Source organism: Carcharhinus amblyrhynchos, chromosome 26 (genome assembly GCF_965287045.1).
Source record: "Carcharhinus amblyrhynchos chromosome 26, sCarAmb.v2.hapA, whole genome shotgun sequence".
Taxonomy (NCBI): Eukaryota; Metazoa; Chordata; class Chondrichthyes; order Carcharhiniformes; family Carcharhinidae; genus Carcharhinus; species Carcharhinus amblyrhynchos.
This window is the reverse complement of record NC_137349.1, coordinates 25,559,444-25,573,823: the sequence shown is the minus strand read 5'-3', so window position 1 is coordinate 25,573,823 and position 14,380 is coordinate 25,559,444. Positions and strand designations below refer to the sequence as shown.

The 14,380-nt window shown below is 43.2% G+C and overlaps 1 pseudogene; it reads right to left on the bottom strand.

Moving 5' to 3' along the window:
• Nucleotides 1-12,344: 12,344 nt before the first annotated feature.
• LOC145358912 (small ribosomal subunit protein eS19 pseudogene) lies at nucleotides 12,345-13,789 on the bottom strand (annotated as a pseudogene).
• Between the last annotated feature and the right edge of the window lie 591 nt (nucleotides 13,790-14,380).

The window sequence follows — 14,380 nt, the reverse complement described above, 5'->3', positions numbered from 1 at the left end:
GGTGGACACAGAGATTCAGACGAAACCACAATGCAAGGTCTACAGGTGGGGGATAAGCTCCTTCAAAAAAGTGTGAGAATCAGCGCTTCAGGCTTTTTGTGCCAGGTCATTGCTGACAGCTGCGGATTCTTGGACCATGACCTCCTTCTCAGCGGATCAAGAGGGCTTACATTGCCATCAAGGTGACTGTCATTGGACAGTCCTCATCCTCACCCACTCCACTAACCTTCCAGTCCTCTGCCGCTCCATGGACTACATGCAGGGAAGGATAGCAGAGTTGTGAGTGTGAGAAATGGATTTTGTGGACAGGAGGGCAGGCCAACATTTTTGGAGGATGATTGTAAGGCACAGATGTGAAATAACACATGAGAGTGAATGTGAGTGTTGACTGTTCAGCTGGGGATATGGTGGGGTTAGTAATGAGTGCAGCTGAAAGCTGCATTGGTCTGAGTAGAGTTGTGTAAGAAGATAAGTCAGAGTCTGGGTTTGGTCCCTGAAAATGTTATTGCCATTTATCTTGCCCGCCTTCTTGAGGTGACCAGAAATTAAAAAGTAGCACAAAGTATTAAAAAATCAGCCAAAAATCAAGAGTCAGTAATAAAGTAACAAACAAGGAAGAGAAACTGATTTGCTGAGATCATTCAAAATATTTCTTGAAAACTATTTTGATGGCCATCATTTTTGTCTCCATTGACAGCAGTTAATACTAGAAATAATGGCCCTGAATTTTCTGAAGATCCACTTTCAATCAGAAGACCTACAAAGCAGTCCTCCTGGCTATCAACTTTGGACTCCATTCGAAACCTCTGTGTCAACAAATTTGTACGTTGTAGAGCTGTCAAACAAAGTAAGTTCCACCTGTAATTGGAAAATTTCAATAGAGTGGAAAAGAAGTGATGAACCTGTGAGAAAAGAGACCTGATGATCTGAAAGCTTATGGTAGTTTGAAGACAGCACAGCCCCAGAATAGTTGGCATGTGTAACATCCTAATTATGTCGGGGTTGTAGGTTTTAAAGAAAAGACTTGGTTTGCACTTATAGATTCAATTAAACACACAACAGTTTTATTGAAGAGCTGCTCTCTGTACTGCATCAAGAGCAAAACTGAAAGTAAAACAGCAGCCTGAGCACGCACCACAATGCCATGTCCATCAAATCATGTGATCTGCTTTTAAAGCAACCTACAGCCCTTTTTAAATATACAACAGCATGAAACGGTGACTAGGCTAGGGGTAGCTGGAAGACAGCACAACACCCAGATGCTAACACTGGGGTACTACTGACAGAGAAGAACCAGAGGAGAAGTGCAATATTATGGTGGGCATTAGGAAAGTAGAGCACTTCATGACTCATGCCATGTAACAGAAAGTGGTACCAACTGCGAGTATCCTGCAAAGGGTAGCTCCATTATATATAAAGTGTAATGAGCTAACAAGGCAGAAAAAGTAAGTGTTTAACTCCACGCGTGCTTTGAATACTGTCATACCTCTCATGCCACTCCTCTCCCTCGCATGTTCAGCTACTGATGGGCAACAATGTACTGTGTAACTTTGGACTATGATCCTATTTTTTCCCTACATTACCCGCAAATAATTCTTCCCTAACAATCTGTCACATACACTGACCATTCTAAGCCTCATTGCCCATTCCTTGCTGTTATTGTGTTCTTCCAATCCTCAATGCTGACCACAGTGTGTTAACGAGGCTTGTGTGCCGCTCCCAACCACTTCATCTGTTTAACCTTGGAGAGAAGGTAACTTATAATGTGAGAAAGAGGCAGGCAAGAGGGGTAGAACTCCAGCTGACCCAAGAATTCAAACATTCCCTCACATGAGGAGAAGTTTATTTATTTATTAGTCACAAGTAAGACTTACATTTACACTGTAATGAAGTCACTGTGAAACTCCCCTAGTTGCTACACTCTGGCACCTGTTCTGGTCAATGCATCTAACCAGTACGTCTTTCAGACTGTGGGAGGAAACTGGAGTACCTGAAGGAAACCCATGCAGACACAGGGAGAATGTGCAAACTCCACACAGTGACCCAAGCCAGGAATCGAACCCAGGCTCTTGGTGCTGTGAGGCAGCAGTGCTAACCAATGTGCCACCGTGCCGCCCATTAAGGAGGTGCTGATAGTGACATAAAGGTAAGATAGTAAAATCTGTTAATAGGAGAACAAAGATCAGTTCTCAGTGAAAGCAAAACTAAAGAACTGACATGTTGTGTTGCAATAGAAGAAAAAGCTTTGCAGCAGCTGCTATAATAGCATTCATTCACATTTAGGATTCAGTAATGGTGATTATAACAGGCACATATAAAGAATTTAATACATTTCTGTTGATTTAATTTTCAGAGTCATTGGTGGCATTTCACTCATACTCCTAAATGTTAGCATCCAGTCACTCTTTTGAAAATAATATCCTTCACAATTGTCTTTAAAATTGGCAAAATTAACTCCCTTAATGAGACCTCAAAGATTCAATATTTACCCAATATTCGTGGTGAACCAATGAATATTACAAATGTTCTGGAAGAAATCAAAAGAAGTTAAGATGCTTATGACTTGCTCGGTCAGTCAGAGCAAACTTTGAGACTGAGGTGGGTCAGAAATCCAGTTAAAAGAAGTGTTGCTCCCCCATGCCCATTTTCTGCTTTACCTTGGCAATACACACCTCCAGTTTTTGGTGCATGTCCCAGCTGCTGCAGACAATATCCCCAACACCTTCAGGCAATCTGACCTGACAGTGAAGGGGACAAAGGATCGGTCAGCCCAGTTCCCAAAGAACATCATGGCCCCTCACTTGCCATGGTTTATCTTGGCTCCTAAGGTCAGTTCGAACTAGTTGCAGGCACTCAGAAGCCTGCACATTGCTTTGGATCTGAGCAGAAGACTGTGACATCGCCCATGTATAGTGAGGCTCTTTGATCTGCATGCCTCTGCTGTCTCAGATCGTCACTCCTCACACCTGGATCCTTCCTGATGGACTCGGCAAAAGGTTCTATGCAACACACAAACAGGAGAGAGGAGAGAAAGCAGCCCTGCCCGACATCAGATTTGATCTGAAAGCTTTCTGATTCCCACCCATTGATTGAGACTGTGTAATGTTTGTGCAAAGCAGTTGGATACAATTGCAGGTTTGCTTCCCCAAACACCATTTTGGACAGTACAGCATGACCTTCCAAAACACTTTCCAGCCAATGAAATACTTTCAAATGTTGAGTTTGTTGAGGAAGGAGTGTGGGAGTCAGTAGGATGCTTCCAAGAAGAAATAATTCCTGTTGATGTTACTGGCTTTTCTGAGTGCCTCCTCCTCATCCTCTTCTAACTGCAGCATATGCAACAAGTATTATGGAATTTCCAAAGGGAATATCATGTTCCAGCTTCTCAGCCCACTTACTGAAAGCTGCAGGCAAAGAGGAGGTCAAGGCTTCCGGCTTTTCAGCAGAGAAAAAGTCCAAATTGCCTTGTTTTTTTTCCCACTTGTTCATGGGATGGGGACATCACTTGAAAGGCCTGCATATATCCCTAATTGCCCTTGAGAAACTGATGATGAGTGCCTTCTTGAACCACTAAAGTCCATGTGATGCAGGTACACTCATAGAGCTGTTAGGGAGGAAGTTCCCAGATTTCGACCCAGTCACAGTGAAGGAATGACAATATATTTCCAAATCTCGAGATAGTGTGTGGCTTGTAGGGAACTTGCCGATGGTGGTATTCCCACGTGCCCTTGTCTTCCTAGGTAGTATGGGTTGCAGGTTTGGGAGGTGTTGTCGAAGGACCATGGTGAGTTGCAGTACTTCTTGTAGATGGAACACGCTGCTGCAATGTTTAAGATTGTGGATGGGGTACCAAATCAGGCTGTGTGCTCTTGGTCCGTGTCATGCTTCTTGACTGTTGTTGGAGCTATACTACCGACAACTGGAGAGTATTCTATCACACTCTTGACTTTTGCCTTGGAGATGACCGACAGGCTTTTGGGAGTCAGGAGATAAGTCACGCAGGGTAGAAGTCCCAGCCTCTGACCTGCTTTTGTAATGATGTGGAGATGCTGGCGTTGGACTGGGGTAAGCACAGTAAGAAGTCTCACAATAGCAGGTTAAAGTCTTTTGTAGCCACAGTATTTAGCTGGCTGGTCCAGTTAAGTTTCTGGTCAATGGTAACCCCCAGGATGTGGATGGTGGGGGATTAAGTGATGGTAATGCTATCGAACATCAAGGGTAAATTATTGGCATTTCTTTTGTTGGAGATTGTTACTGTCTGGCACTTCTGTGACTTGTCTCTTATCAACCCAACCTGAATGTTATCCAGATCTTGCCATATTTGGACAGTACTTAATTTTCTGAGGAGGTATGAATGGGCTTGGACACTATATCTGCAGATGTCCCTCACCTGATCTTATGATGGAGAGAAGAACATTGAGGAAGCAGCTGATGATGGTTGGGTCTTGGACACTGCCCCAAGGAACTCCTGCAGTGATGTCCTGGAGCTTTGAATAAGCTTCTTCAGTCTTGGATATGACTCCACCCTGTGCAGGATTTTCCACTGATGTAACAATTCCTGAAAAAATTGTTCCAAACTCAAGTAATGCCATTTTAAAAGATGCCCTTCTGTCTTGAACACTTTGGCCAAACAAACACACCCGTTATATAAAAATGTACTCTGCAGGGGCTCAGAGAAATTTGATTTGATTTGATTTATTATTGTCACATGTAATAGTATACAGTTTCTTGCGTGGTATGCAGACAAAGCATTCTGTTCATAGAGAAGAAAAGGAGAGGGTGCAGAATGTAGCGCCACAGTCATAGCTAGGGTGTAAAAGCATAGACTGAATGTAAAAGATAAAATGAGAGCGTATGCTAGGCACAACTCACAAGAAGTCACCATGTTCTGACGCCATCTTGGAAATAATAAGGTATAAATGCTGAAATGCATGATGGATAATGACACCATCTCTTCATATGTCTGGCAGGAAGAAGTGGGTACTTAATTGTGAAAACAAGACAGACACCCACTGCATCCAGGTTAATTCCCAAATTGTGACATTTTTCACTCCCAATGCACTGCTAGTGTGCCCACTAAGCCCTGGAATATCAAGCCCAAGGTTTATATCATAATAAAGTATAACATAATTCACAACAAGATCATTAAATGTGCTTGTAGGGATCAATATTGCAAGACCCAGTTGCCAAGAGGGAGCTGTGATCACTTGTAGTGCAAATTGAATGCAGGGATCAGGGGTAGCACACCTCAGGGTTTACTAATGTGCTGGTGGCAATGTGGACTTATGAAATTATGCCATGGAGTTGCTCTGTATTTTTTTCTGTCAGAAGCCTGAAGCTTAACTTTCATTGCATTTTCTACATTTATTGAGTAAATATGCTCAATGAAGTATCATAGAATCCCTACACTGCAGATGGAGGCCATTCAGCTCATCAAGTCTGCACTGACCACAATCTCACCTATACCCATTTACCCTGGTAAACCCCCGACACTAGGGCCAATTCAGCATGGCCAATCAACCTAACCGGCACATCTTTGGACTATGGGAGGAAACCGGAGCACCTGGAGGGAACCTATGCAGACACGGGGAGAATGTGCAAACTCCACCCAGACAGTGACCTGAGGCCGGAATTGAATCTGGGTCCCTGGAGCTGTGAGGCAGCAGTGCTGATCACTGTGCCACTGTAGCAGATTCCCAGAATTAACAAGCAATGTTGTGTGTGCCATTGTGATAGAGTAAGAGTATGCGCTTCATTGAAAGTCCAATTAGACTGCACTCTTACCAACATAATCCCTCCATCATCTCACTTTATATACCTTGGTTAATCTTTTTTTAATATTATGGGTGGTCTCCAAGTATTTGGGTACAGAAGGGGGGTTGCAGAAGAAGAGAAGGAGAAAAATGGAATTGCTGCAACACTTGGGTAGCTCTGGGACTTCAAAGGGTCTAGGCAGTCATTTTTTGTCAGGAATAAATTGCATCTCAGGAATCATCTGATGTCTCTTGTCATCCACATCATTGCATCTCACACCCGCAAGTATCTGTCTATCTAGTCAGACTGGCAGTAGATCAGAGGAAGTGATTAGAAAGAGCTTGGAGCAGTAGATAAAGAGGCACAAATTGTTCTCTGAAAGGCTGGAGATGTTTATCCTTGACTTATTACCCCCAGGGGCCAAATCTCAGGAATAAAAAGATGTTTTCAGAGCATCAATCTTATTTTCAGAGGATGCTGTTATGATGATGAAGAAAATGCCTCAGAATTATATTTGGATATATTGGATTTTGAAAGGACAAGTTTCATATTTTTAAAAAGACACAGAGCCCAAAGGTGGCTGAGAACATACCATTAGCCACTGACAGGAATAAATGCAGGGGGTTTCCCTGAGGAAGAATGGAACCCTTCCCTGTGGTTCCAGACAAAGTCATTCTAAAATAATCTAAAGATTGATTTCCCATTTCTGGTAAAGAAGAAGGAACATAAAGGCTAGCTCATCCAAATATCCTGGGTATAATTATCTAGAGCAACTAATGGACTCCAATTTGAATATACAAAAGATGGGGGATAGCAGTTAGTAGTCTGTCCATCTGTCGGTCTGTGCATGTATGGTGTGAGAAAAACAGTTGGAAGTTTGCTACACAAGGTGACACAGTAACTGAAACAGGGCCCCTGCAAAACAGCCCACTATTGCAGGAACATCTAAAACTCTCCTGCTGACTTTGAAAGTTGATCAGCCAGGAGAAGGTTCACATCTGGAAAAAGAACTGAAATCTCTCTACCAAACTACAGAACAGCTGAAGCAAAGAATCAACAACTGGAATTGGCCACAATGTGTCACCATCTGCTCCTTGCAACTCAAGGATAGCGGCAGATAATTTTTATTTATATTTATTTATTATTGGACTCAATTCTTACTTCTAATCCATATTAATGTAGATGCATGCATTTTACCATTTCACTTTACCCTTTTAGTAGCAAATAAATTTATTCTATCTTAACTGAAGAAATCCTGGTTAAAATGGCTCTTTTTTAAACTATTGGGTTTAGAAAAGGTATCCACAGGAAAGGGAACCTTGATTAAACCTTTGTTGCTACCAGAAGAGCGTGGAGTGAATAAAGGCACAAACATTGTCATCCCTCCTCACCCAGGCTTGTAACAATTTTAGACGCATCCCAGACAGACAGCGACAAATTGAGGGGTTGCGCCCAGATCAACAACTTTTGGGGAACCTCACCTGGGGCTAGTTGTAACCATGGTGACTTTGTTGGAGCAATCCAGCAACTATATCTGCAACACCACAATGGAAGGATGCACATCCATGCATTCAACAGAGGGGCACATGACAGCTCTAACACCACTTTCTTATGATCTGAGCACAGTCATAGATCTTGGTTTGGAATGTGTGAATGGTGAAAGCAGCGTAGAGTGATCTGTCTCTCAGAAGAACTCCTGTTATCTGATTGGCACTATTTGGTCTGCATTCTTGCTCATCCAGCATGCAGGCTCAGTATGATTTGATTTGATTTATTATTGTCACATGCATTGGGATACTGTGAAAAGTATTATTTCTTGCATGCTATACAGACAAAACATGCCCTTCATAGAGGACATAGAGGAGAAGGAAAAGAGAGGGTGCAGAATGTAGTGTCGCAGTCACAGATAGGGCGCAGAGAAAAATTAGCTTAATACATGGTAGATCCATTCAAAAGCCTGATGGCAGTAGGAAAAAAGCTGTGAGTAGCACAGATCAGCTAGATAGTCAATATCTTTTCCCAAAGGTAGGGGAGTCTAAAACTAGAGGGCATAGGTTTAAGGTGAGAGGGGAGAGATACAAAAGTGTCCAGAGGGGCAATTTTTTCACACAGAGGGTGGTGAGTGTCTGGAACAAATTGCGAGAGATAGTACTAGAGGCAGATACATTTTTGTCTTTTAAAAAGCATTTAGACTGTTACATGGGTAAAATGGGTATACAGGGATATGGGCCAAATGTGGGCAATTGGGATTAGCTTATAGGTTTAAAAAAAATAGCTGCATGGACAGGTTGGGCCGAAGGTCCTGTTTCCACGCTGTAAACCTCTATGACAGTGTGTGCATGCGTGAAGATATTATTTATATAAGTTCCAAATGCTTGTCCTCCCACCAGCACCCACAGATGCCTGAATACTGGAGAATGTGTAACCAGCCAACATTGTAGAAATACAGGCACGCAGCACGTCCCACTGCGACCTCAGCTACCTTGATATAAACGCTATTTCATTTACCCAAATTTCTTGCTGGTAAACACCACAGAACCTCCTGCCACTGACAAAGCATTAAGGAGAAGTGGGAGGTTACAGTGGAGAGGCCTTTCCATCAAATGAAAGTATATTGTTAAAAAAAAGTGTTTCAATATGGTTTTGTGACTGCTAACATGATATGTATGGAATGACTTAGGATAACATCTGGAAGAACAGTTGGCAGAATATCTTCCATATGGTTTTTAAAGTGGAGAATTGCATTTCAACGTTTGAATGACGTTATGCAGTTTACAAGAAGGGAATTTATAATAGCAGGTGTTTCCGCCAAGCTCCTCTTGCTAGTGTTACTCCCTCTCCCCATTCTCTGCTGCCTGTTGCCCCCTCCCCTACACTCTGTTCTTTGCTCACACCTTCACAGCACTTAACCCACCTCATCAAGCTTTTTTCCTCATCCCTCTCCGGCTCCCCCTGCATCTTCCCTCCCATATTATACTGCCTGACTCTCACCATTTACCAACACCACAATTTCGCCACACCGGCCCCCCCGCCCCTCTCCTCCCCTGGTCTGCTCCAATCCTTGAGTCCCTATCCTTTCCCATGCTCTACTCTGTCACCTGAAGAAGGAGCAGCACTCCGAAAGCTTGTGCTACCAAACAAACCTGTTGGATTTAACCTGGTGTTGTGAGACTTTTTACTATGCTCTGACTCTTCCCTCCCATCCTCTTGTTCCCCGGCTCTCCCTCCGCCTCTTCAAACTCTGCTCCTTGGCTCTCCTCGCCCGCAAGTTCCCCCTGCACTCCTCCCCACCCCCCTCCCATGTTCCCTACCCCCTGCTGCGTTTCGCGTCCAGCCACCCACCACTTCACAGTGCCGAAGGATATGAAAGACTTTGTGCTAAACTGGCAAGTTAATGAGACATCATTGTTTGCCTCTCTGAAACGGCTTTGTATCTTAACCAACCCTGAAATCCCAATTATTTCCCTTTCTGCAGATCAATTCTACACGCACTTCCATGTGACCAGGTTGATTTAAAGCAAGTTGCGTGATTAAATTACAGCGCACGTTTCAAAACTGCTTCAAGTTGGTAACTCACTTTTACAGCTGCTTAAATAGCAGGCACTGTGTTTCTGCAAATCACACATACACTTATCCCGATCATAGCTCCAGCGCTTCCACTTCACGCCTCTGCCAACATGCAGATTCTTTAATTGGTGTTGACACACGATTATTTAAAACTAAAGTTTTCATTGAGAATTGGCGTATTTGAAGAACACATTTTTCATCGCATGACCAAATCAAAGGCAAGTAACCAAACTGCGCAGGGAAAGTTCTGAATAGAAAACAATGAAACCATTTCCACTCAGAATTCTGTGTTTAGAATGATTGACTGCACATTTAGGTTATGTAACACTCTATGAATGGAGGGAATTGAGAGTGGATTCAAATTAAAACCACATGATTTGTTCTGTTGGATTCGGTTCAATTTGGGTCTGGAATAAATTAACATCAAGTTCCTGATTTTGTTTTCTTTTCATTTTTGTTATTGTCCTCCCTAAAAGTTCACACATCTGGACGAGACAAGGGTTCACGGAGCACCCACAGTGCTCACACACATACAGGTATTACTTACCTGTGCCAATGAGTGATGATGCTTTACACAGTAACAGATAATTAGGTATTCGGAAACAATTGGGTTTCACAGTGGACAAGCGGGGTTTTCTTGATGGGTGGCTGCATACCAAATGAAGAGGCAGCATCAGGGCAAATTGGCCACTTAAGCACTGATGCCATAGAGATGGTTAGTGTGTGCTTTGTCATCTGCATGGATAGTGGAGAAATAATTGTTGCTTTTCTCACACATTTTCGATTCTGGGCACAAACAACAAGCTACGTCATGAGATTGGCATACATCTCACAGATGTTTCGGCTCTGTCTCTGGAGTGGGAGTATTAGGTTACATAAGTACTTAGGGAATAGGAGCAGGTTTATTCCATAAGGCCCCTCAGACCTGCATCACTAATAAAGATCATGGCTGGCTCCCAGCCACTCCCCATATGGATCCCCCAGTGTCCAAAAATCTATCGATCTCAGCCTTTCATAAATTCAACAGCTATCTACGTTCTTCTGGAATACAGAATTCCAAAGATTCATAATCTCCCTGAATAAAGACACATCTCCTCAACTCAGCCCAAAACGGCTGTCCCCACATCCTGAGACAGCTGTCCTGTCAGACTCTCTCAGGATTTTTTACATCTCAATCCCAAAGCTATTAGGCTGATGCTACTCAATCTCTTCTCCAAAACCAAATATCTCATCTCAAAAATCAATCGCATTAATTTTTGTTACACATCCTCTAAGCCAAGTATATACTTCCTTAGGTACAGCTACAATGGGAGAATTTTCCATTCTCGCCCACCATGGGAATCATAGTAGTGGCCAGTTGGGGGAGGTGGGGAACCATACAAAAGTCCATTGACCTCAAGGGGGAATTTCCAGTCTTGGGGACAGCATGCCTGGAAAATCCCACCTTATAATTGAACACAGTACACCAGGTATGATTTCACCAAAGCCCAGTTTGCAGCAAGAATTCCTTACTCCAGGTTTTTCCAAGCTTTTTCATCTGTGGAACTCTTTGGACCCCCCAAGAGTACTGAAAGAACCCTGAAAAATCTTATTATTGTATTCCTGTAACAAGTATAAACATAGAAAAATCTAATTTATGGAAGTATTTTCTAATTCTTGTATATGTTTTCTATAAATAAAGTTCTCTTGTTAAACAATGTACTTGGGTCTTTTTAGTTGTCAATTTTAATGGGAGGATTGGTGCTGCTTCTTTGGCTCAAATAGGAAGAGTGTTGCTGGAATGCTGGATTTTCACACAAACATTCGTCTCTCTCACATGTACATACACACATACTCATGGCACTCAGACACTCATCTCAGCCCACCTTGCCCTCTTCCCCATTCTGCCATTGGCCCCACTTTCTCCCCCCTCAGATCCCCCTCTCTGCTCCCTCACAGGCTGCTCTGTCTCTCCACCCACCTCATCTCAGATTTTGTGCTCCCCCCACCTTGCCCCTATTCTAGCTCCCTCACAGATCCCATGCATCCCTTTCTCAAAGGCTCCACTCTCCCCTCCTCACAGGCACCACTCTCTCCTCCTCACAGACCCCACTCTTCCCCCCTGCCACAGACCTCACTCTTCCACCCCCCCCACCCCCCACTCACAGACTCCACTCTCTCTCCCCCTCACAGGCCCCACTTCCCCCCCACAAGCCCCACTCTTTCCCCCTCGAAAGCCCCATTCTCCCCTCCCTCACAGGCTCCACTCTGTCCCCCTCACAGGCCCTACTTTCCATCCCTCAAAAGACCCACTCTTCCCTCCTCACAAGTCCTATTGTCAGTACTCACCCTGATCAATACAATTTATGTTTTGTGCTGTTTCCAGCTCCCTCAGTCAAAGATTGGATTCTGGAAAAGCATGAAAGTCAAATTGAATTGATACGTCTGAGGCTCCTGCCGAACCCCCTAGGTTCCACAAACCCAGTTTGCAAACCCCTGCCTTACTCCAAACCCTGGCAATAAAGGGCAACGTACCATTTGCCTTCCTAAGTGCCTGCTCTTGCATACTAACTTTGACGTTTCTTGTACAAGAGCACCCAAGTTCCTCTGTAAACCAAAACTTTATAGCTTGTCACCATTTAAAAATGTTTCTCTTTAACTATTTTTCTCATAAAAGTGAATAACTTGTCTAAAGAGCCTTGGTGAGTTCCTGCAGTGCACCTTGTAGATGGTACACACTGCTGCTACTGTGCATCAGTGATGGAGTATGTGGACATTTGAGGAAGGGATGGTAATCAGTGGGCTGCTTTGTCCTGGATGGTGTCAGGACACCATCAGGACACTTCTTGAGTGTTGTTGGAGCTGCATTCACACGGGCAAGGGAAGAATATTTCATCACGCTCCTGACTTATGCCTTGTAAATGGTGGACAGGCTTTAGGGAGTCAGAGGGTGACCTGCTCACTGCAGGATTCCAAGCTTCTGACCTGATCTTTTTTAGAGCTAAAAACTTTTATTATTCTCTAGAATATGATGATGCACACATTCAATGTTTCTTGCTTGCTGCTACAACCTGACCAGCAATTTGCTACAGGTTTTTGTGCCCTTGTGCAGTCAGCCTGCGGCCATGTTGGGATCCGTTTCATAGAGTCAGGAGCCATTGAGTTATCCAGCACCAAAACAGCCTCTTCGACCCAACTCATCCATTATCAACCAGATTTCCTAAACTAAACTAATCCCATTTGCCTGTGTTTGGCCCACATCCCTCTAAACCTTTCCTATCCATCTCCCTGTCCAAATGTCTTTTAAATGTTGTAACCATACTCAATTCTACCACTTCCATGTACGCACCACACTCCGTGTGAAAAAGTTGCCCCTCAGTTCACTTTTAAACCCTTCTCCTCTCACCTTAAACCTAGCCCCTCTGACTTTGGACTCTTCTCTCCAGAGTTGGGGAGGTGGGGGGAAGCCTTGGCTATTCACCTTATATATGCCCCTCAATATTTTATAAACCCCTACAAAGTAACCCCTCATCCTCACCATCTTCAGTCCATCGAGAGCCCACAGCACCTTCCCGGCCACCGACTTGGAGCCACGACTGGAAGTGATTGGGCTTCACACCATTCTGCAGGAGTCTGCCGTAAATCTTGGTCATGGTGTCGACTCCAACACCACCCCGCAAGTACAGGTGGTGAACTGTGGAGGCAGCTCAGGTATAGAACCAGTTCTCATTGTAAGATGCCAGTCCTTTGTGTTTTCCCAGCTTTACCAATCAGGAACCTTTAGTTTGCCAGACTACTTGAGAAAAGTACCCAGAGCATTGACGAACTCCTGCTGGTTTACGTCTACAACTGTTACACCAGGCACCTTGCTGCCTGTTGCCTCTTCTTCAGATCCACAGTAGGTGGGATGAAAACATCTTGTTTTTCTGCCATGTTGGGTGTTTAGAAAGTTTTGGGAAAAATGGCGCCTGATAGGCCAAAAAGCCTCCCTCTGCAGCATGACAGTTCTGTGATAGCGTGATTGCAGGTAATAATTCCTCCCATCCCAGCCTCTAAGGGATCTATATTTACTTTTGCTACTCATTTCCTTTATATATACGTGTAGCAGTTCTTGCAATCATTTTAATATTTCTGGTTAGTTTATTCATATTCTATTTTCTCCTTCTTCATCTTTGTTGGTATCTAATATTTAGGCTTATTACCATTCTTGGCGATAAGATAAGCCTCATCTTTGCAACTTTTGCTATCCTTATTCTCTTCAGTTTGCTACAGATGGATCTCTTTTCCTATTGAATTTTTAATTCTTGCAGGGACCCAGATTCATTGAGAACTATGAAATTATTCCTTAATAATTCACCATTGCTTAAGTGTTACCATACTTTGCTATGACCTGATGAAGAAGTGAGCTGTCTCACCTCTGTTTAACCTCCTCGGTTGGTTTAAGTTTCTTCTTCACGAGGATATAAGTTTTTTCCAAATCAGAAGGCATTTAATTCTTTATGTGATGATCAGTAAGGATCCAATCAGCAAGGCATTCTTGAATTAAAGAAAGAGCAAATTTGTTAACCACTAAACCCAAGGGAAAAAGTAATAAAAACTCAATTTCACACGCACAGATTGCAGAGATAAGCTAAAGCCCAATACAAAAGTAAAGAAATATAGGGTTAATTATCTTTTGCTTGTCCCTGAGGCATAGATTGTTAAACATTGCAGCCAATTTGGATTAGTTGGTTTTGCGAATGCGGTCAGATGTAGAAGATGTTGTAATTAGTACACGAACTCGCTGGTAGATTTCCAGTGAAGTTTTTTTTCTGAACTAGTTCATGCACCTGTCCCGAAAGAGAGAGAGAGAGAAAGAGAGAGCAGCTTTTCAGTCTGTTTCCGCAGGTGAGAGCTTTCTTGACACTCCCTGTGTCACTTGCAATCTCTCTGCAGTATCTACAAGTTGTCCTTTTATACTTCACCCATTGTGTATTTCCAAAGGGTTTTGAATGAATCTGTTTGTGGCACCAATTGTTTCAGAATCAGAATCACAGATTTCTTAAATGTAAAGTTTATTTATTTGTCACAAGTAGGCTTA